Source organism: Dendrobates tinctorius, unplaced genomic scaffold, assembly GCF_039654945.1.
Source record: "Dendrobates tinctorius isolate UK_male_01 unplaced genomic scaffold, ASM3965494v1 ptg000140l, whole genome shotgun sequence".
NCBI lineage: Eukaryota > Metazoa > Chordata > Amphibia > Anura > Dendrobatidae > Dendrobates > Dendrobates tinctorius.
This window is the reverse complement of record NW_027361808.1, coordinates 12,282,934-12,307,274: the sequence shown is the minus strand read 5'-3', so window position 1 is coordinate 12,307,274 and position 24,341 is coordinate 12,282,934. Positions and strand designations below refer to the sequence as shown.

Sequence of the window (24,341 nt, the reverse complement as noted above, 5' to 3'; positions counted from 1 at the left end):
TGTGCAGGGAGGAAGTGGGGAGAACATATTATCTGAGCGCACACAGGAGGTCACAGTGACTCGCCTGCACCGAAAATCCCTCAATGCTGTGCCCACATGTCCAGGAGCCTGAAAGAAATTCTTATCATAAAGACAGAATATAACATTTCTCAGCAACAAGCCCATTAATGAGACATACAGGTAGGACTAGTGTAACATTTCTATCACCTGTATGCCCATATTAATAGATCTTTTTTGGGGAATATGTTTCAAGTGTTTAACTAACTTCTCCTTCCATATTTAAAAAAGACTACTATCCATAACTTGTTAAAATTCTGAGTGAACCTAGATATTCATGTTCTTACTTATAAGGAAGAGTAAATGGAAAATTTATCTCCTGGCATTCCAGGCTACTGTGATCAACAAACTACTTCGAACTTCTCTAGGAAGCTTAGAGAATTGGGTAAAGCCAGTAAATATTCTAAAGATCAAGGGTAATCTAGATTAATTTCTAGGGTTTTCTATTAAAGCAACAATTATATGGTTTTAGACAATCAAAGCTATGTCTCAATAAATTGACATATAGCCAATACAGTATATACAGTATCTGCGAATACCAGGAAATTTAATCACACCCCTCTCTCTACAGAGGCCTAATCAAGAAAGAGCTATTTAAGGCTTTTTGGATTGCCAAATCAACACGATAAATGTATCTATTTACATCTGAGTCTTTAATAAGTAGTAGTCTTTGCATAGCATAGAGTAGTTTTGAAAAGCTTACAGTTCTCCATTTGTAGCTTCAGTTTTTAAAGGTAATCGAACTTGCTATGAGCCGAATAATATTATATTAAATTACAAAGAAAAAATTGTTCCTAAATATTAGACTTCATAAGCAAAATGTCTTTGCATGAAAGTATCATTTACTTTCCTTTTGTTCTTAAACGTTGCAATAAACTTTAGAAAACTTGAAAAGTAGCCCCAGGAGTAACAAAATTGCAAATTAACTGAATAACATTTACAAACATTAATTCTCAACTTCAAAAAGTTGTTTTCCCTGATCAGGTCTAAGAAAATTCTAGAAAAAGATCCTCACTAGACATAAATTCACAGATTTCTAAACTCCTGCTAATCTTCCTCTCTAGGCAATGGGCCTATAAAGAGCTGAAGACTCATCTTGATCCCCCACAGCCCCCCAAATTATTAAACCTCTCTGACTTTTAAACAAGCAAAAACCAACCCAACTTTATCATATCCCCAGCACAGCATGAGAGAGATCGTCGATAGAGAAATGAGCCGAATCCCATAACGCATTAGCATTCACTAATACAAAATGGATATAGTGTACTGAAGCGTGAGAGAGCGCCACAGTTACACCGATTTTGTGTTTTAGCTAAAGCAAATAATAATTGAAAATTTTCAGAGCACTAGCTTTCAGATTTCATTTTACCTGTAAAATTCTTTATTATGTGTGTTTAGTTGATTAGACCATAAGACCCAAAGGTTTCTGCTCATCAGCATGATAAGTCATACTAATACAAAGTTAAAAGTGGTTATTATGGCAATAAAATGTAATTTTCTCCTTTGCAGCCGTGATTTAATACAGATTGTCCATTGGTAAAAGAAATTTTCCAGCGTTGCAGAAACCATACTTGATAAAAGCTTGTTTCATCCTTACCATACAGAAAATTTTCACCAGCTGACAGACATGCAATATTAGCGAATTGAAATTTATGGCTGCTGTGTTCACATGTAGAGTAAAGGCTGCATTTTTTTTTCTGCTGCCTTTCATCTACATGTTTGGCAACATCTCTGGTTTGGCTATCAATAACTTGGAAGTCATTTTCCCTTTAAAAAATTGATATCCACACATGAAAGTTCTACCTTCCTTTTTCAATGGTCATCTAATCTAGATTACCAAAACACAGGTATTACATACCTGGTAATGTGTTTTTTCATGAGACATGACGGCACCACGAGAGAGGGGATCCGCCCCACGAGGACAGGAAACCTTCAAGATAAAAGGGGCGGCTCCTCTCTCCGCATCAGTTGTTTTACAGAGCACGAGAGGAACTCCGCAGGTTAGTGCACACATAAATAATACATATTTTAAACTGCTAAATTTCCAACACCAAGGGAGTGTATAATACTAAGAAAAACACCCAACTAATGACGTGATCAAATAGGGCGGGAATATAAGGGTGCCGTCATGTCTCATGAAAAAACACATTACCAGGTATGTAATACCCGTGTTTTTCCATTCTACATGACAGCACCACGAGAGAGTTACAGAGATTTGTATTCTCTTTAGGGGGGATCACTGCCTGTAACACTCTTCTCCCAAATGTGAGATCAGAGGCAGCAGATAGGTCTAATCTGTAATGTCTGAAAAAGGTAGATGGAGAGGACCAAGTGGCCGCCTTACAGATTCGGTCGATGGAGGCGTCCGCTCTCTCCGCCCAGGACGTTGCCATGGCCCTCGTGGAGTGGGCATTTAGGCCCTCTGGAACATCCCTGCCTGCACTACTATATGCTAGTATGATGGCCTCTCTCACCCATCTAGCTATAATTTGCTTAGAGGCTTTAAGGCCTTTCCTTGCCCCCTGATATGAGACAAATAAGGCCCTCTGTTTCCTCCATGGTTTTGTCACCTCTAAATACTGTAGGATACATCTCCTAACGTCTAAGCAATGTAATCTCTCTTCCTTTTTATTACCGGGGTTAGGACAAAAGGATGGCAAGATTATTTCCTGAGCTCTGTGGAATTTCGACACTACCTTAGGGAGGTATGCTGGATCTAATCGTAACACGACTCTATCGTCCATAACCTGGGTGTATAGTGGGTCTGCTGATAGTGCGTGTAAGTCCCCAACTCTACGTGCCGATGTGAGTGCCACTAACAAGGCTGTTTTTAAAGTTAACACTTTATCTGATGTTGCGTCTATTGGTTCAAATGGACTTTCCGTTAGGGATGATAGGACCAAATTTAGATCCCAGGGGGGAGGTTTAGGAGATGGGACAGAGTCAGCTCTAGTACAGGCCCGGATAAATCTGGCGACCCATCTATCACTTGCCAGGTCATAATTGAATAATGCTGCCAGGGCTGAAACGTGTACTTTCAGGGTGCTGACCGCTAAGCCCAAGTCTAAACCTCTTTGTAGAAACTCTAGCACTGCCCTCACAGGTACTTCCCCCTCCTGTATTGGGCCTGAGGTGGACAAAAATTTTCTCCATATTCTCCCGTATATTTTTGTAGTCACTGGCTTTCTGCTACTGATTAGGGTGATAATCAACCTTGCTGAAAAACCTTTCTTCTTTAACAGTGACCTTTCAAATTCCAGGCTGTCAAATGCAGCCTGGAATTCGGAGGATGATTGAAGGGACCCTGTGTTAGGAGATCGTGGTCCTCTGGGAGCACCCATGGGTCTGTCACTGACATCACTCTCAACCAATAGAACCATGTCCTTTTTGGCCAAAAGGGAGCTATCATGATTACCCTGGCTTGGTCCTCCCTGATCTTTTTCAGGACTAATGGAATAAGGCATATCGGAGGGAAGGCGTACAGGAGACCTGATTTCCATTCTATTCTGAAGGCGTCTACCGCCAGTGGCATGTCTGCTGGCCTTAGGGAGCAGAATTTTTGAACTTTTCTGTTGGCTTTTGAGGCGAAGAGATCTATTATGGGTTTTCCCCACCTCTGCACAATTTGTTGAAAAATGGACTCTTTTAGGTACCATTCGCCTTGCTTTAAGTGGTTCCTGCTCAGAAAGTCCGCCTTCAGGTTGTCCGCGCCTCGGATATGCAGGGCCGATAATGAGAGAAACTGATGTTCCGCCAGAGTTAGGATTCTCCCTGCTATTTCCATTAACGACCGAGAACGGGTGCCCCCCGATGGTTCACGTATGCGACTGCTGTACAATTGTCCGATAGGACTTTCACATGATGTCCTCTCAGGTGTGTAAGTAATCCTTCCAGCGCTCTTTCAATGGCTAGTAGCTCCCACTCGTTTGAGGATAGATCTTTTTCCCCCTGAGCCCAAGTATCTTGGAGCCATAGGGTGTCTAGATGGGCTCCCCAGAACCAGGGACTGGCATCTGTCGTGACTACTCTGGAGGCTGCATATGTCCAGGGTACTCCCCTCGGAGAGGACTCTATCTGTAACCACCATTTTAGTGACTGGAGTACAGGATCCGAGATGGTGAGCTTCTGTTCTAACTGCCCTTGAAGCGTCAGATCGCTTTGTAACACGTACCACTGAAGCTCCCTTGTGTGAAATTGAGCCCATTTTACTGCTGGTATGCAGGAGGTTAGGGACCCTAACACTGACATGGCTTTCCTCAGAGTCATTGTTGGCTTTCCTAATGTTGTTGTCATGATCACGTGTGTCAGGACGCAGATGTTTCCGCAAGGCGAACCCATGTGACACACGTGACCCTGGATACACCGCCTCCAGTGGGGCGCATTTAAATAATAATGCGTGCAGGTGGATACGCCGCCTCCACCTGGCGAATTTGGGAATTACACGTTATACATAAAATCTGGAAACACCGCCTCCAGTACGGCGAATTTAAATAATAAAGGGGGAACCTGGGAAACTTTAACAATGGTGGGCCCTGCGATAGGGAATGGGGAAATGGAGACCTCCTGCACTCCCCTGAGCCAGTGTCCCTACACTCCTCACATTCCCTAAACAGGCTCCGCACCTGTTGCCGCACACGTACCTTAACGCCCTTGCTCGCCCTGAGCCTAAACCCTCACTAGGGAATAGGTCGGTGCGGAGACTAATCCCACCACTGCACTAACAAACACACATGAGGAAAGAGACAATACAGGGGAAACACCACTTAGCTTTGCTCTGTTGCATGCGCTCCTAGCAACAGAGCCCTCCACCTGAGTGCATCTTCTCCTCCACCCGGATCCATCACCATAACAGGATCCTTCACCTTAGTGCAGCCTCGGAGCAGAGTCCACCACCAGTTGCAGCTGCTTAGAACCAGAGTCCCAAGGATGAGTTCAGCTTCTGACCCGAAGTCAAGCATGCTTGAGTCCAGTTCAGCAGCCAAGTCCCACATGGTGAGTGCCACTCTCCATAGTCGCCACTCCACCAGCCCATGCAGACACTTCCCGCTGACACCATCACTGCGACTCCACCACGCCATGCCAGCCCTTCGTCCAGACACCATAGCAGAAACACATCCCCCCTGGCTAAGCTGCGCAGGACTCCTCACCAGCTCCATCCGTCCTCCAGGCTCTCCAAAAACAGAGTGAACACACTCTCACAATATCACAGGCCGTGAGTGAACCCCCTGAGCACACCTTTATAGGGTGTCACACCTGATCCATAATTAAGTGCAAAAAACCCTAAAGTGCAATACCACTCACCACCACCGGGGACAGTCAAGACACCTTGGAACTTTCCAAAGTAAAAAAAGTTCACTTTGTGCTTTTAATACCGCCAGATCCAACACTGGATCATGACAGTTGTTCTGATTAGGTTTTTGATTTTTTCTTCTTTCTCCTCTGGGAGGCGACACTCCTGTATTACTGAGTCTATTGTTAGGCCTAAAAAATTCTGGACCATCGTTGGCTCCAACCTGGATTTTTTGAAGTTCAGTTGCCAACCCAGAGTCTGAAGAGTCTCTATCACTACCTTGACTTGTTCCTGACAGTGAGCGAAATCTTTCCCCACTATCAAGAAGTCGTCCAGATATGGTATTACTAGAGCATCTTTTTCTCTGAGGTGTGCCGTGACCTCCGCAATTAATTTCGTGAAGACCCGGGGGGGGCTGTTGCTACCCCAAAGGGTAGCGCTTTGTACTGAAAGTGATGCCACTGAGATTTTATGTGGACTGCCACCCTGAGATATTTGCGGTCTTGTTGCCGGATCGGGACATGGTAGTAAGCATCCTTGAGATCCACGACCGACATGTAACACCGAGGGAAGAGGAGTTTCACTGTAGACCTTATCGTCTCCATCTTGAATGATGGGACTACTAGATACTTGTTGAGGCCTTTTAGATTTACAATTGTCCTCCAGGAATCGGCCGGTTTCTTTATGAGAAATAGGGGGGAGTAAAAGCCTTCCTTCTTTTCTTTTTCTGGAACTTCTTCCAGTACGAGTTTTTGTACAAGCGATAATACCTCCTCTTCCAAACTCTTTTGCCTTTCTTGAGATGATTGTACCGGAGTTTGAATGAATTTTTGTGGTGGCCAGTGGTGGAATTTTAACTCCAGACCTGACCCTACTATCTGTCGGATCCAGGTGCTGGATGAGATCCTTTCCCAGGCTGGGAGGAAGTGAGAGAGCCTTCCCGCCACCTGAGAAGGACCGTCACTGGGCGGGTTTTTTGGCTTCTCTAGGGGGCTTACTGAAATAGAAGCCTCTCCCTCCTCTGTATCGCTTGTCAGAATTGTTTCTGTCACGATCTTTAAATTGTTGCCTTCTGAATTTTCGGCCCCTCTGAAAGGAGCGCCGAAAGGCTTGAAATGGTTGTTTCGGAAAATTCTTTTTTGTATCACTCGCTTTTTCCAATACTTCATCCAATGCCGGACCGAATAAGAAATTTCCTTCACATGGTAGAGAGCAAAGTCTCATTTTTGCCTGGGTGTCCCCCGGCCAGCATTTAAGCCATACCGCACGCCGTCCTACATTGGTTAAGGCTGCTGACTTTGATGCTAGTCTGGCCGAATCTGCTGACGCCTCTGCGAGAAAGTCCGCCGCTGCTCTAATAGCCGGCAATGATTCCAGAATCGTTTCTCTGGGAACTCCTTGTTCTAATTGATCTTCCAAGTTGTCTGTCCATATCTTTAGGGACCTAGCTACGCAAGTGGCTGCGATGGCGGGCCTTAGTGCGCCTGCCGAGGTCTCCCAGGCTGCCTTAAGGCAATTATCCACCTTTCGGTCCAGCGGCTCTTTTAGAAACCCCAGGTCCTCAAAGGGTAGGGAAGATTTTCTGGCGACCTTTGATATTGCTACATCAATTTTGGGGGCTCTATCCCAGGATGAGGATGCCTCTTCCTCAAAGGGGTATCTCCTCTTTAGGGAATTCGTTATCTGGGACTTCCTTTCTGGCTTTTCCCATTCACGTTTTATGAGTGCTTTTAGTTGGTCATTAACAGGGAAGGTCTTACGTTTTTTCTTTTGCAGTCCACTGAACATGAGATCTTGGGCTGTCTTTTTTGACCGCTCTTCTACTAGCCCCATGGTAGATCTAACTGCTTTAATGAGTTCATCCGTAGTTTCTACTGGAAACGTATATCTTCCCCATCCGAGCTACTTCCTGAATACTGTGACTTATTTGAGTCGTCCTCTGACCCTGTAGAGTCTTGTTGAGAGACCCCTGAGGGGCTTGATCTCCTAGTTTTCCTCTGTGTATCTACAGCTTGTAATGCTCTTACTGATTTGGAAACTTCTGTCTGAATTATGGTCCTCAGACTATCCGAAAATGAGGGCGTTTCCTCTGCTATGGTCTGGTTAATGCACTCCTGGCATAACTTTTTGTTCCAGGCTGCTTCTACGGGTCTTTTACATAAAGCACATTCTTTATTTTTTGACTTTCCTCTACATTTCTTAGGGACCTCCTATACTCCACCCCGCCAATGTACACTCACTGGCCACTTTATTAGGTACACCTGTCCAACTGTGTGTTAAGACTTAATTTCTAATCAGCCAATCACATGGCGGCAACTCAGTGCATTTAGGCATGTAGACATGGTCAAGACAATCTCCTGCAGTTCAAACCGAGCATCAGTATGGGGAAGAAAGGTGATTTGAGTGCCTTTGAACGTGGCATGATTGTTGGTGCCAGAAGGGCTGGTCTGAGTATTTCAGAAACTGCTGATCTACTGGGATTTTCACGCACAACCATCTCTAGGGTTTACAGAGAATGGTCCGAAAAAGAAAAAAAATCCAGTGAGCGGCAGTTCTGTGGACGGAAATGCCTTGTTGATGCCAGAGGTCAGAGGAGAATGGGCATACTGGTTCGAGCTGATAGAAAGGCAACAGTGACTCAAATTGCCACCCGTTACAACCAAGGTAGGCAGAAGAGCATCTCTGAACGCACAGTGCGTCGAACTTTGAGGCAGATGGGCTACAGCAGCAGAAGACCACACTGGGTACCACTCCTCTCAGCTAAGAACAGGAAACTGAGGCTACAATTTGCACAAGCTCATCGAAATTGGACAGTAGAAGATTGGAAAAACGTTGCCTGGTCTGATGAGTCTCGATTTCTGCTGCGACATTCGGATGGTAGGGTCAGAATTTGGCGTAAACAACATGAAAGCATGGATCCATCCTGCCTTGTATCAACGGTTCAGGCTGGTGGTGGTGGTGTCATGGTGTGGGGAATTTTTTCTGGGCACTCTTTGGGCCCCTTGGTACCAATTGAGCATCGTTGCAACGCCACAGCCTACCTGAGTATTGTTGCTGACCATGTGCATCCCTTTATGACCACAATGTACCCAACATCTGATGGCTACTTTCAGCAGGATAATGCGCCATGTCATAAAGCTCGAATCATCTCAGATTGGTTTCTTGAACATGACAATGAGTTCACTGTACTCAAATGGCCTCCTCAGTCACCAGATCTCAATCCAATAGAGCATCTTTGGGATGTGGTGGAACGGGAGATTCGCATCAGGGATGTGCAGCCGACAAATCTGCGCCAACTGTGTGATGCCATCATGTCAATATGGTCCAAAATCTCTGAGGAATGCTTCCAGCACCTTGTTGAATCTCTGCCATGAAGAATTGAGGCAGTTCTGAAGGCAAAAGGGGGTCCAACCCCTTACTAGCATGGTGTACCTAATAAAGTGGCCAGTGAGTGTATATAAGAGGAGGAGGAGAGGGAAAGAGAGGAGAAAAGAGAAAGAGAACAGACATTAGATTACTGGACTTTCTCGAAGTTCACTCACCACTCGGACGCTTCATAGAATGGGTACCGGATCTGGAGGATGGCTGGTCCTTTCAGTCTCCCAACGAGACTATGGACCCCTCTTTCCTGCGGTGACGACCCGCCCGTGCGCTGCCCGAGTGGCTCACACTACTGCTGCGGTGTGTCTTTGCTTTCTCCTCTGAGCACGACCGCCTCTCTTTTGCCTTCTGGCGTGGTTGCACATGCTCTGGCGAAGGGCTCTCCATTATGCTGCTTATGGCTGCAAGCAGTCACTTCCACTCAAAATTGGTGCTGTGACGCCTGCTCGCCTTTTCTGGCGATCTTAAATAGCACCCTTTTTTTTTTTTTTTTTTAGACCAACTGGTCTCGCACCTGCCGCCTGCTGTGTGGACGCGCGCGCGCGCGTTCCTCATGCCTCTGCGTGCCCCCCACCCGGGACCGTGCACACCTTCTCTTCTCCCAGGCCCCGCGGTGCTGTGCGCGCCGCTCTACTTCCGGGTCGCCGCCACCACTTCCAGTTCATCGGCCATTATGCGCGCTCCCAGCGTGCGCGCCTCCCGGTGCGGCCATACGAACCCGGGCTGGGTGAGCGCTTGTATTTCGGGACCCCCAGACACCCTTTACCTGCACGGTGGACCCCTTCCTGACTTGCAGGTATACCTCATGCCTCGCTATTCTCTGCTTGTAGAATTACAGATCTCTGGCTGCGGGGTCCGGTGTCTGGTGTTCAACAGGGAGGGTACACAGTCTGTGGCCTCCGAGGAGCTCTCTGCCCGGGCACCGATGTGTCTCCTGGGCTGCATGGCCACTGTATGTCAACAGGGAGGGAACACTACCAGTGGCCTCCCTGGACCTTCTTTGTGTGCTGACATCTTGGAGGGTCCATCCGCCAAGGTACTCGCTTCGCCTGGGCATCTGCCCTACCGGCTGTGGCCATGCCTTCGCTCAGGGGGGACATAGGCATATATGGCCCCCGAGGCGACTACCGGTACCCGGCGTCGGGTGTAGCAGACCCATGCCTGCCATTAATCACCCGACCCAGGCCCAGGCATCCTCTTCTTCCGGAATCTTCAAAGAGGCTTTCATCTTGAGGGTTCCCCGTCGAGGACAGGAAACCAACTGATGCGGAGAGAGGAGCCGCCCCTTTTATCTTGAAGGTTTCCTGTCCTCGTGGGGCGGATCCCCTCTCTCGTGGTGCCGTCATGTAGAATGGAAAAAGGTTCATATTCGTCTCATATTTAAAGATCTCTTCCCATCTACCTACCCACCTATGTTACGCTCCATCTCAACCCTTCCATCCAACAGGTTCTCATTGACCACATCTTGACCAGGCAGACTTATGCTGTCAAGACAACAATACTTCCTTAACTCTATCACCTTCTTTGTAACCTATCCATCCCCATGTGCTTTTTTATGTACTGTACCTTGACATAACACCTCCTTAATATATGGAAGGAAAAGCGCCCTTGTATCCCCATCCTTATCCTAACGTTCCATAAATCCATAAACGCGATGGCAGACTTGAAGTTCCAAACCTTACACGCTACTATCAAGAAGCCACTTTAGATCAAGAAGCTTCCCCACTTCCCCACCTTACATTCCTGTTCCTTGCATTGCCCACAGCAGTGTGCGCTCTGTTTGTGATCCAGCTTGGGCGTTGTCATGGCAACGCGTCCCTATGCCGCCGCTTCCTCCTTCCTGCCCTGACGCGTCGGGCTTGAGGGAGGCGTGGCTTTGCATGATGCCGATGCCGAGCGGGACCGCCCACTGGAAGTGCCGCTATACACTTGCTGACCGCATTAAACTAACATATAAAAAGGCAATTAAACCGCTCCACTCTATGCCCCTCGAAAAAGCCAACGCGAAATGCGCATCGGAGTCCTCCTGCCTGCACCACTGAGGTAATATGCATTGATTACATCGCTTGTCTTTTGCACTTTGGCCTGTTACCTGCCAGATATGCATCCCAGGGTTAATCATCGCCACACTTTGCACATGCATATATTGGTCACATGAAACCTTAACTGTTTACATATTTACATATATTTCTGCACATTTTGCGCTTTTTTCGGTTTGTCATTCCGATGTCCATATAAAAAATATTGCTATGATATATTTATTCAGACATTTATTTGGAAACAAGCCTTAAAAAAAATTTTTTTGCATTTATTTTTGCATACTTTATTTATATATGTATATGTAAACTTTACATTCCTGTGGATACTTATCATCATCCGCCTAATTTTTGCTACTTACCCTATGGTGCGGTGACATTTTTTCTTGTTGTAGTGTCTTCACTTTTTATGCTTAAATTGCTTTCTATATTTAATGGAAAAACTCTTTTAGCGATATTTCAATAAAGATCGATATATTTTAGATTAGGCTGCAATTTGCTCTTTTTGGATGAATTATATTTGAAGCTGTCTGTTTCCTAGGCATTTTTTATTAGGAATTTCTGTTATCTTTATGATGACTCTTCTTATAGGTTGAATTGATATTTGAAAATTGATGAATGGTTGTTATTTACCTCTCATATCAGCTCCTACAGTTTATTGCACACTTATCTTTGCAAAACTGGGATGTAAGGTCACTGAACGATGATGTTTGCAGGTATGTTGATTACACATTATACTAGGCCATGCAGTTTGTTGACTTGCAAACATTGAAGCATAAAATAAATAATCAAACAATGAGAGTTAATCTCATCAACCCTTCACCTTGACCTGTGAATAATGGCTTGAAGAACATTTGTGAACTATAAAAAGGGGATATTCCTCTGTAACAATATACATCCAAGAGATCCAAAAAACCAGACTCTTTACAAAACCACAGCCAAGAACACTCTACAGGATAGCTGCCAGATCATATCTTCATCACGAGAGACACAGATTTGACTATACAGGATGTCAGCTTAGGGGATCACAGCCCCAGTTGGAAGAATATACACTGTGTTCCAAATTATTATGCAAAAAATATTTCCTCATATTTTCCATAAATTACCTATATGAATTGCAGTCATTGTTATTTTCCAGTCATCTAATATTCTAGTCTAATTGCAATGTTTTTGAACAAGCTGCCTATGAAAACAGCATATTTTTAAAAATAAGAAACACTCAAAATGCATGTTCCAAATTATTATGCACAGCAGAGTTTTCAACCTTTTCATTTTTATTTTGAACAAAACATGGTCAATTGTGAAATTATAAGCATTATCAGCTTATTATAAAATGAAATCAAACAGTTTTCAAGTCAAAACTTTATTCTAGGTGATGTTACATTTGCACATAGGACCCCTTGTTCGAAAGAAGCTTCTGAACTGTCTCGTCCATTGAATTTGTCAGTTTTTGGATAGTTTGTGCTTCAATTGTTTTGCATGTGGACAGAATACCCTCCCAGAGCTGTTGCTTAGATGTGAACTGCCTCCCGCCATCATAGACACTCCTTTTGATGATGCTCCAGAGGTTCTCAATGAGGTTGAGGTCAGGGGAAGATGGTGGCCACACCATAAGTTTGTCCTCCCATAGCAGCCAGAGATGCAGATGTGTTATTTGCAGCATGAGACGGTGCATTATCATGCATGAAAATGATCTTGCTGCGGAAAGCACGGTTCTTCCTCTTGAACCATGGCAGGAAGTGCTGTTTTAGAAACTCCACATAGATTATGGAGTTCATCTTTACCCCTTCAGGGATCCTAAAGGGGCCGACAATCTCTCTCCCCATGATTCCAGCCCAAAACATTACTCCACCTCCTCCTTGATGGCGCCTTAGCCGTGTTTTCATGGGGTGTCCATCAACCAGCCATCCTCCACTCCATCCATCTGGACCATTGAGCGTTGCACGGCACTCATCGGTGAACAAAACGGTTTGGAAGTCAGTCTTCATGTTTCGTTTGGCCCACTGGAGCCGTTTCTGCTTGTGTGCAGTGGATAGAGGTGGTCGACAGGATGGCTTACGCACAGCTGCAAACCTCTGAAGGACCCTGCATCTTGTTGTTCGGGGGACGTTGGAGGCACCAGCAGCTTCAAAAACTTGCCTGCTGCTATGACAAGGCATTTTTTGCAGCTGCACTTTTAACCTGACGCAATTTCCTGTTGGAAAGAGTCCTCAATTTTTCCTTATCAGCACGCACACGTGTGTGCTGGGAATCAGCTACATACTTCTTGATTGTGTGATGATCACGATGAAGTGTCTTGGCAATGTTGATTGTAGTCATGCCTTGACCTAAATACTCCACAATTTGTTGCTTCTCAGCAGTCGACACATCCTTTTTCTTTCCCATTTTGGCAAAAAATGTAGGCTGCTTAATAATGTGGAACAGCCTTCTTAAGTAGTCTTGCCTTTATTTGGACACACCTGCCAAACTAATTTGCACAGGTATCTGCAATTGCTTTCAGTGATATAAAGAGCCCTGACACACATCACCATCAATGAGTTTAAATGACAAACAAAAAAAATTCTAACCTTATCACTCCTAAACTTTTTTTGCATAATAATTTGGTACACAGCTGTATATGTCTGTGTATCTGGAATTATATATGTTTTTGTAAGATGCGTGTATGTAACAGTGCATTGTGGTGTGTAAAAGCATTCATATGTTTGTGCACATTGACTAAATCTTTAAGGGCTCTTTCACATGTGTTAGGGAATTCCATTTGTCTTTCCATGTTTAGGAACAGACAAGTGAAATTCAAAGCTTGCCATAGCTGTCACCTTAGGGATGTGATTGTATCGAGTGGGTTCAGGAGCTGAGCCTGCTCCATACCAGGCAGATGTCAGCTATGATAGCCGGCGTCTGCCTGTAACAACAGTGATCAGAACTCACCTTGATTGCTGCTGTTTTAAGTATTTAAATGCCCCTGTTAATCACTGACAGCAACACGATGGCCGGTGCCTGCACTCACCAGCTCCCATCAGCCTCCTGTGATGCAGTTGCTGGTTGCTGATGAATGTCATGTGTTGCTGCCATGTTAGTCATTCAGTGAAGCCCAGGCTGTGGTTGGGCTCCCTGGATGAAGTCACAATCACAGTGCCGGGACGCTATTACAGCACACTCACTTTGTAGTTAGCGGTGACTGAAATGTCTCCCTTCTTGCACTGACCCCAATACAGGAAGCGACAGGCGAAAGGTTAATTTTCTCCCTGTAGCCAACGCTTTCCCATTAAGCCAGCTAACCAGGCTTTAAACCCCATTTACCTGCATATTAACCCTATAGCTGCAGATAAATAGTGTTTCTCAAGGTATCAAGTTACCCTTAAAGGAACTCTGCCAGTACAGAATGACTGTTCAAACTAAGCTCTGCTTTTCGGTGCTTCATGGAGGGGCCAATCATCCTTCCCACATGTTTGTATTCCATTATTCTCCACCACCACTAATTTAATTGACAGCTCTGGCTTCATAGAGCCAGAGAAGGATGGAGATGGATGGAAAACAAGCAGGTGGGGAAGTGTATATAAATGATTGGCTGAGTGCTTCTGCTTGGTTTGAGCAGTCATTCTGTGATGACAGAGAGCCTTTAAAAGAGGTGTCCAATACACATGAAGGATTTCACTCTGACTAATAACATTTTATATAATGCATCCAGCATTATATATGAGTATGTAGCCGTATAATGTCGGCACGATCCTCCTCCAGAGCGGGTCCACTGTGGGATATAAGCAGCAGGCATGATATATGAGTATGTATCAGTAAAATGCCAGCATGATCCTCCTCCCGGGCACGTCCAATGTGTAATACAAGCAGCATGCATCCTGCAGTGGACTCACTAGTGGGAAACTACCCTAAGGGTATGTGCGCACATTGCAGATTTGCTGTTGTAAAATTCTGCGCAGATTCTTCCTCTCTTGGCAGAAAAAGCATTTGAAGATCTGCACGGTTTTGATGTAGATTTGATGAAGATTGTCATGCGGTTTTCTCTGCGGATTTGCAAGCTAAATAAAGATATATTTAACAAAAAAAAAAGAATTGTAATGTAATTTCCTTGTCCAACCTCTTCTTTTACATTCTCCATTGAAGACCATAATATCATCACATACCATGTTCAAATATAATGTTAACATAATGTTTACACACACAAAAGAAATATAAGTGAATATATACAGTATGTATGTGTCAGCCAGATACCCTCATTAATAAAATGGTACATAAAGAGTTAAATAAAAGACACACACACACACAAAATTTGCGTGAAACTCAATATTTATTTTTTTAAATAATTTTTTTTAAAAATTGCGTGGGCTCCCGCGTAATTGTCATAACCAGCAGAGGGAAAGCCGACAGCTAAGGGCTGATGTTAATATTCTGGGAAGGAGCCAATAGCCATAAAGGTACCCAGGCTATTAATATCAGCTCACTGATGTTTGCTTGGCCTTCACTAGCTAGTTTACAGGGGAACCCCAGAAAAACATTGACATGGGGTCCCACTATAAAATCGAACCAACCAAGGTTAGGCAGAGCTGAGGGCCGATATTAATAGCTTGGGAAGGGGCCATGTATATTGGCACACCCCAGGCTAAAAACATCAACTCTCAGCTGCCCCAGAAATGGCGCATCTGATGCGCCAGTTCTGACACTTAGCCTCGCTCTTCCCACTTGCCCTGTAGCAGTGACAATATTTGAGGGGTTGATGTCACTTTTGTATTGTCCAGGGACATGAAGCCCACCGATTAGTAATGGAGAAGAGTCAATAAACACCTATCCATTACTAATCCTATAGCGATATGGTAAATAAAGACGCAGCCAGAATAAAGTCCTTTAATTGAAATAATCACACAGACTCCTTTATTAATTTATCATACTTACTGCATCACCTAATCCCTGACTCCCTTGATCTCTTGCAACAAAAAAAATAATAAACCAACATAAATACTCCCTGTCCGACATAGTCCTAATATATAATGAGTGCATCACTGAGAGTTCACCAGAGTTTGTACTCTCACTTACTGCACTACCACTGTGTGAGAATTTTCTCATGCACCAGTGCCGCAAGTGACAGGATGAACTCCGGTGAACTCTGACGACGGCGCAGTGATGCACTGTGGGAGGATCACTTCCTGTCAGTGTATCACCGATGTGACTGTTCTACACGTGAGATCGTTGTGAGACACTTGTTATTAAATGGACTATGGCGGAAAGGTAAGTATATGTTGGTTTATTATTTTATTTTTGTTGGAGGCAATTGAGGGCATCGGGGATTAGGTGTATGGTGAATATGAATTTTTTTATTTGTTTTACAATTGAACAGTCGCCGGATGATGGAACTACTACTGTCCCTTCATCGGCTCATGATGTCACTGTTATATGTGACAGCAGACATAGCCGGATGGGAGAAGTAGTCCCATCAGACAATGCCTGGCTACATATAGACACCCGCAGATAGACACCCACAGAGAGACACACACACAGACACCCACAGACAGACACCTGCAGACAGACACAGCACATATTCTCTGCTCATACATAGTCTCCGCCCACACACATAGTCTCCACCCACACACTCTTCCTTTCCGCAGCATTTTTGGCACGCAAATCCGCAGCTAATTCGCAAACCTTTTCTACACCTTCGGTTTAGCTGCCGATTTGACTGACTCAATGTAAGTCAATGGGTGCAGAAAAGCTGCAGATCCGCAAAAAGAATTGACATGCTGCAGAAAATAAAACGCTGTGAATCAGTGCGGAAACTATGGTTTCTCATTGATTTACATTGCTTGAGCTACCCTTTGCGGATTTGGTGCAATTCCGTGCGGAGAAAACGCTGTGGATCCGCAACAAAATCTGCAACAAGTGCACATAGCCTAAAGGTGTTATCCAGGGATTCTGCTACAGGGAATCTGTCACTGATTTTATGGTGTTCTAACTAAGGGTAACAAAGAGATTTTATTTTCCTAATGAGGTACGGTATATTACAAATATGTGTAACATTTCTGTCCTTATATAAAAAAAGTTTATAGTAGCTATAGAGTGGGCCCCTAAAGTTAATGACCCTGGTGGGCCCTAGGCACCCCAGTCCGACCCTGTTCAAAAGTACAATTCATCCCACAAAAAACAAGCCTCGTATGTATATAATGATGGAAAAATAAAAAGATATGACTCTTGGAAGAAGGGGAGGAAAACCAAAAATAAAAAAATGGAAAATCACCTTGTCATGATGGGGTTAAAATTGATGCCTCTAAAAATCTTAATATTAAAGAACTAATAAAGATATTTTTTAGGATTTTTTCTTTACAAGGTTGGCAAGTTAAAATTGAAGTCAAAAGATGCTGCAAGAGTAGCTGGATTGGCCAGTGAAGCTTCATCTGCTGTTTCATAAAATGTGAAAATATATGTGTTTAACTACTAGATATACGCAGGATACCACTTGAAGGCATTTTGTGCTAGAAACATTACAAATTAACCTTTTTTTTTTAGAGGCAGAACAAATCATGGAAAAAGGAAAACCAACCATTATTTGATTTTTCTACAAAGCTATAGATGTTTTTTTTCTAGCTGGTCTATTGTTATACTAGTAAGGTACCATGCCAATCTTTAGACAGTAAATCATGACAACTCGGCAAAGACAGTCAAAGGTTCCATTAAAACACAATTTCATATTGGCAGAGGTGAGTTCATGTTCAGCTGCATGCAGATATACGCCAAGGAGAAAAATAACATAACTGGAAAGCCATTGAGCAGATAAACTGGGCCACATTCTCACCTTCTGTCACTGATCGTACAATAGGGAAACATTTTAATAAAACTCCAGCATATAAAATAGGCCGAGTCCCGGTTACAGATGGTATTTCAGCATGTGTACATTACCAGGTATGAGACCATTCATCCATTACTTCCCCCAGATAATAGCGGATGTCATTTTCTGGAAAGTGGTCTTTAACTACAGGACACTGAAGGCAAAGCAACAAATATAAATCTGTCCAATAAGGATTTGATGTGCTAAGTTTACAGTCCCAAAAATGCCATACATATTATGCCAAAACATCACTAAAATATGCTAAAACAATGACTAATAAAAGCTGGTGAATGCAATGAACTCCGTGTAGACTGTCTTCTACCAGTAATTACATATTAAATCTCTAATTTGTATACTACCTGGAAAATGTTTTCAAATTTATAACAATCTAATCACTTTTCAGAAAATAGTTTTATAGCTGGGCAACCCCCTTAAATGGCTTTTTCATCTGTCCCGCTTTGATGGTCTTAGGTAGGGGGACCTCAAACTGTCCCTGGAACTGGAAGCCTAACTATCCTTGTCCAGCTGGGTACTTTTGATGGTAGACCGGCCCAAGTCTCCGACCTCACACTATGCTCCTGTAAATCCCTACTCTATCCCCTCCCCCACCTCATGGAGCCTGGGACAGAAATGTAATGTGAAGAAGACAGGCAAGCCAAAACAGGGATAACAGAAACCAAATATCCTACAAAAACACCAACCAACAATAGGGAGGAGGATGGAGACAAGGAGGGATAAACTAAACAGGAAACAGGGACCAGGAGATAACCGCATGTACAATAGAACACCTCTACAACTTCTCTACAAAACACTTAAGCCCCAGTCACACATAGCGATCTCGCTAGCGAGATGGCTGCTGAGTCACAAGTTTTGTGATGCAGCAGCGATCTCACCAGCGAGATCGCTGTGTGTGACACTGACTAGTGACCGGCCTCCCTGCCGGTATCGCTGATCGTTGTTGGAATGCCCTGGACATTTCTTTGATCGCTGGTCTCGCGCTGGCCAGCACGCATCGCTGCGTGTGACAGGTGGGAGACCAGCGATCAGCGCACTGGTAACTAAGGTAAACATCGGGTTTCAAAGCAGCGCGCTCTGCTTAGAAACCCGATGTGTACCTTAGTTACCAGCTCCCTGCATCAGGCGCTGGTAACTAACGTGCACAGCGATGCCGGGCGCTCGGCGTTGCTGGTGCTGATCGCTGGTGAGGCTGTCTGTTGATATCATTGTCGGGATCGCTGGTGAGTCGCTATGTGTGACAGGGCCCTTAGGTTTAATCACACCGCACAAGAAGACGAATCTCCAATAGCAACAACGAACACCTATTTAGCACAGTGTCTCCTAAGAGCAAGATAGCAGAGCTTTCACTGGCAAGACAGAGAGGGTCTGTCAAGGTTTTATAGGAAGAGTTTAGGACCTGATCAGAAGAAGCTGAACTGTAGCTGGATCTTTCTCAACAGGTCAGAAAGGGTCATTAACCTCTTCAGCACCAAAGTAAACCAAATTCTTTAAATATTGAATCCAAACACACAGGCTAAATTAGTAAGATCTGCGATTCACAATACAGTGATCTTGTACTCCCAGATCTCCAAGGTTGGCGTAATACACTTGTGACATCTTATTGTCCATAGCAGATATTTTTCATTATTTTTGTATGTAATGCAAAAAACAAATGTATCTAAATAAAACTTTCGGGAATGAAAAAGTACAGCATTGATCTAAAACTCTGTAGATTAATAGCATCCTGTCATTCAATTTAGGCTGCCCAAACTATGTGCAACACAAATGACAGCCTGGATGCATGACTCTAGCCAGGTATGTTCCTCTGTAAAACGTTCTGGCGTTTCACATCAAAATATTGTTTGTAGTGCCTGCTGTAGAACTGCAGGGAGAGTGGGGACTAGCCCGACACCAGCTTCACCATGTACTATTCCAGTTGATTGATAGGCTTCTTCTTGTGTACATACTGTACATGAGCTCTTCAAACTGTTTTATCTGAAACGCCACAGTGTTTAAAAAAACATACATGGCTGCAGTTGTGCATCCGGGCTCTGATGTATGCGGACTGTGGTTTGGGCATGAATCAAATAATAGGTTCCCTTTATATTCTGCAGTCTTGTTTTGATTCAAATCACCTGCATAACAGCATTTAACATTCCAAAACATTATTGAAAACCAAGAACTTGAAGTTAAAAGGAGGAAAAGTGAACACAACACCACAAATGCAAAACTTTTGCTGAAAGAGATACGGTAATTACTGCCTTCGCAACATCTATTCTAGGGTATGAATATTGCTATCTCCTGAGATTCTCTCGGATAGGCCGGAGTCACACTTGCGAGGAATACGGACGAGTGCTATGCGATAAAACATCGCATAGCACTCGGACTGCTGTTAATCTATGGGGCAGCTCGCATCATAATTTTTTTTCTCGGCCGTATTACACGTGCAAGTGAAATCGCAGCATGCTGCGATTTGCTGCGTATATCGGCCTAGCCAATGAAAGTCTATGGGTGCGCGAAAAAAAATCGCACGGCACTCACACCATGCGAGTGCTGTCCAATTTTTATGTACAGGTTTCGTTTGAAAAGCCAGGAATTTATGAGCAGCTACAGTTAAATCACACTGACAGCTTAGAAAACAATATATAGAATAGATATATATACATATATAGATATATATACATAGAATATATATATATACATGTCAGTGACACAAACACGTATATAAAGTATGTATTTATATTAGATAGATAGATAGATAGATAGATAGATAGATAGATAGATAGATAGATAGATAGATATGTATGGATGGAAAATGTCAGGCAGCACTCTAGTTAAAACTGGAATGCTGCCTGATTTTTTTCCATTTATATTTTGCGTTGGACAATCGCATTACTCAGGAAGTATTGCACCAAAAATCTGCTCAAGTTTGTGCTGCTATCTGTCTTTTCTATTTAGATAGATAGATAGATAGATAGATAGATAGATAGATAGATAGATAGATAGATAGATAGATGTCAGTGACACACACATAGAGCTCTGGCCAAAAATTAAGAGACCACTGCACAGTTTTATAAAATTCAGCTTCTCTACACGTCTGACAGCCATTCCATTCCAGTGTCAGTTGAATTCCAACCAGAGTACACCTCATTCTACTTAATGTGCTTCTGATCAGGTGATCACCTGAGCAAAATCTTATTTAACGAAGGAAAATATAAAAAAACCCTACTGTGGTGTTCACATTCCTCTTGCAATAGGACAAGCTAGATGGCAAAACAAGTGCTAGTAATATCCCAAAAAGTAATAGGAATGAAAAAATAACTTTTAACCATGCCCAAGGAGTTGAAAAGACAAGTCTTGAGTGAGGAAAAGAAGGGCTCAATTCTGGCTTTACTAGCAGAGGGATACAGTGAGCGTCATGTTGCCTCCATCTTTAAAATTTCTAAGATGGCAGTCCATTACAACAAGGTCAAGCAGTAGACATTGGGGACAACAAAGCTACAGACCGGCAAATGTTGAAAACGACTCTTCACTGACCGGCATGACCAGCATCTTATTCGAATGTCACTTAGCAACCGCAGGATGACATCAAGTGACCTACAAAAGGAGTGGCAAATGGCAGCTGGGGTGAAGTGTACAGCAAAAACAGTTCGAAACAGACTCCTAGAGGCAGGGCTCACGTCATGTAAAGCTAGAAAAAAGCCTTCATCAATGAGAAGCAAAGGAGAGCCAGGCTGAAGTTTGCCAAAGACCATAAGGATTGGACCATAGGGGACTGAAGTAACGTAATCTTCTCTGATGAGTCTAATTTTCAGCTCTGCCCAACACCTGGTTATCTAATGGTTAGACGGAGACCTGGAGAGGAGTACAAGCCACAGTGTCTTGCTCTATGAAATTTGTTGGAGGATCGGTGATGATCTGGGGATGCTTCAGCAAGGCTGGAATTGAGCAGGTTAATCTTTCCAAAGGACGTATGAATCAAGCCGCATACAAGGTTATCCTGGAAAAACAGTTGATTCCTTCTGCTCAGGCAATGTTCCCCAATGTGCCATGCCACACAGCTAGGTCAATCAATGTGTGGATGAAGGACCGCCACATCAAATCTCTGTCATGGCCAGCCCAATTTCCAGACCTGAACCCCATTGAAAACCTCTGGAATGTTATCAAGAGGAAGATGGATAGTCACAAGCCATCAAACAAAGAACCTCTTAACTTTTTGTACCAGAAGTGGTATAAGGTCACCCAAAAGCAGTGTGAAAGACTGGTGGAAAGTATGCCAAGACGCATGAAAGCTGTGATTAAAAATCATGGTTATTCCTCAAAATATTGATTTCTGAACTCTTCCTGAGTTAAAACATTAGTATTGTTGTTTCTAAATGATTATGAACTTGTTTTCTTAGCATTATTTGAGGTCTGCAAGCACTGCATTTTTTTGTTATTTTGACCATTTCTAATTTTCTGAAAGTAAATACAAAATTTAGTGCTTGGAAATTCGAAGACGTGTTGTCAGTAGTTTATAGAATAAAAGAGTAATTTACATTTTACTTAAAAATATAAAGAGAAAAATCAGACAAACTGAAAATTTTGCAGTGGTCTCTTCATTTTTGCTAGAGCTGTATACAAGTATACTGTATGTGTTTTGAAGAATATTTTGTTTTAAAACGATGTGTCAATGACAGAGAATTGTAGTATTTAAAAGCTCATGTTAAAATCGCATTGCATACGGATTGCATACAGATGTCATATGAATACTAGATGCAAGGAAATCGAATCATCGCATTATAAGCGGATTACATACGGGTCACTATACGGAGAACACTCCTGCGATTCTCGTCCAAGAAAATCGGACCAATTTTTCATATGGCAAGTGTGACTCCGGCCATAGAAGGATCGGAGCACACTGTGAGGAGAAGAAAGAGAACTAAATTTTTTCATATGTTTGCATTGTGTGAGTCCGTGTAAATCGGACTGCACTCAGATGACATTCGAGTACAGTCTGATGTTTTCCACCCACCCATAGACTTGATGGGTGAGTGTCATTCGATTTCAAAGTGAAATCACAGCATTCTCATCCAAACCCTGCCCACCACTACATGACTGACCATTAGTTAGGCCTCATGCTGACATTTGTGTTTTTTCATGTATGCAAAAAAAGTGTCATCTGTGTTTTGCATCTGAGTTTCATCAGTGTGTTAATTTTTACCATCAGTGCTTCCTTAATGATTTTTACATATGTATAAATAAATTATAAAGCTTCAGCTATTCATTGCAATGCTAATCACAGACAGTACATGGACATCACACTGATGTGTGTGTTTTTCACATACTCGCAGACTTGTATTGGCAACTTTTATCCATAATGCCGGTAAAAAACAGACATGTCTCCTTGATTTTTGCATGGATGCATGGTCTGTAAAAAAACTCGGGACATGTAAACAGCCCAGTCTATTTGTGAAAATCTTTGAAACAACACTAAAGTGAAAAATGGATACCTGAATGAAGCCACAGCACTGCTGCAGAATGTCAAGTACCCAGGGCCAGACTGGCCATCTGGCAATTCTGGCAAATGCCAGAAGGACCCGTCTGGTTGTGGGCTGCCTTGTCTGCTATGTTGTTAACAGAATCAGTGTTCTCAAGACACCCATACTGTTAAGAGTTGTGATGGAGCACAAAGTCACTGACTCCGTCACTTACCCCAGCAGGTCACGGGTATCATTAGAAATATTGGTCTTGTAGTAAATCTGGCTTTCCTCCATCCAGGGTAATAATAGTAATATATCCCATCTGGTACTTGGGGATGGGGACAACATGGGCCTGTGTGATTTCAAATGCCAGGGCTGAATTTCAGCCCCAGTCTGTACCTGCAAGTACCTAATGAAGAGTGTAGTTAGGGGGTAGAAAAATGGCTCTCCTAACCTGAGCATGACAGCAGCATAGAAATACATCACGCTGTCACGCTCAGGTCAGGAGAGGTTCCAGGCCAGTCTGTGCAGTGTGATGTGATCCCATCCCGGCACAAGAAAAAGGGCCATCTGTCACACCTCTTAAGCTGAGACTGAAGCTGGAAGCTGAAGCATTGGAAGTGCTCCACCGGTTCATTTGTGCAGAATAGCGCCACCTTATGGTAGGTGCTGCAAGCACACCTAGTTCTGTGATGCCTAAAAGCATCTAACATGTAAGAACTACTGGGCCTGTTAGGTATGAAACTGTTCTTTAATAGGATGATTCACAATTATACTGGCACTTTTTCACCGAGGAATACACGTGCATTCATCTCTGTGTCTCTCCTAAATCTGAAGTAGAAACCAAAAATGTGATAAAAATGGTGTAGACTGCTCATTGCATACTTATTCCAGACATCATCAACGCATTTGACGGATCATACTAGCCCTGTGCTTGCTTTTGGGCGAAATACCTATGCAATATCCATCTAAATGTAAACTTCCCTGCTACTGGTATTATATTGGTCATGGGAACATAGACGGCTGATAAGAACAGTTTCCCGTTCTGTACATTGGTCTGCATGTAGCACCTACCACTTACATAATAATGACAATTGCCAAAAAGATGGCTATTTATACGTCTGACTTACATGCAACATATTTTTCTTTTGATCTTCAGGGGTATGTTGCTTCCTAAGAAAAATCTTTCTGAGAATAATTGTCTCATTAAAATAATAAAAAATGCCCTAAAATATTCCCAATTGATGTTTTTTTTACTTTGTAAGGCAATACCAGAGACCAACACTTCA

General features: G+C 43.3%; 1 protein-coding gene across 4 annotated transcripts in view; it reads right to left on the bottom strand.

Annotated features, from left to right (window-relative positions):
- SMYD3 (SET and MYND domain containing 3) overlaps nucleotides 1–24,341 on the bottom strand; it is a 1,185,047-nt gene that overhangs the window by 610,443 nt on the left and 550,263 nt on the right. The window lies entirely within an intron of this gene.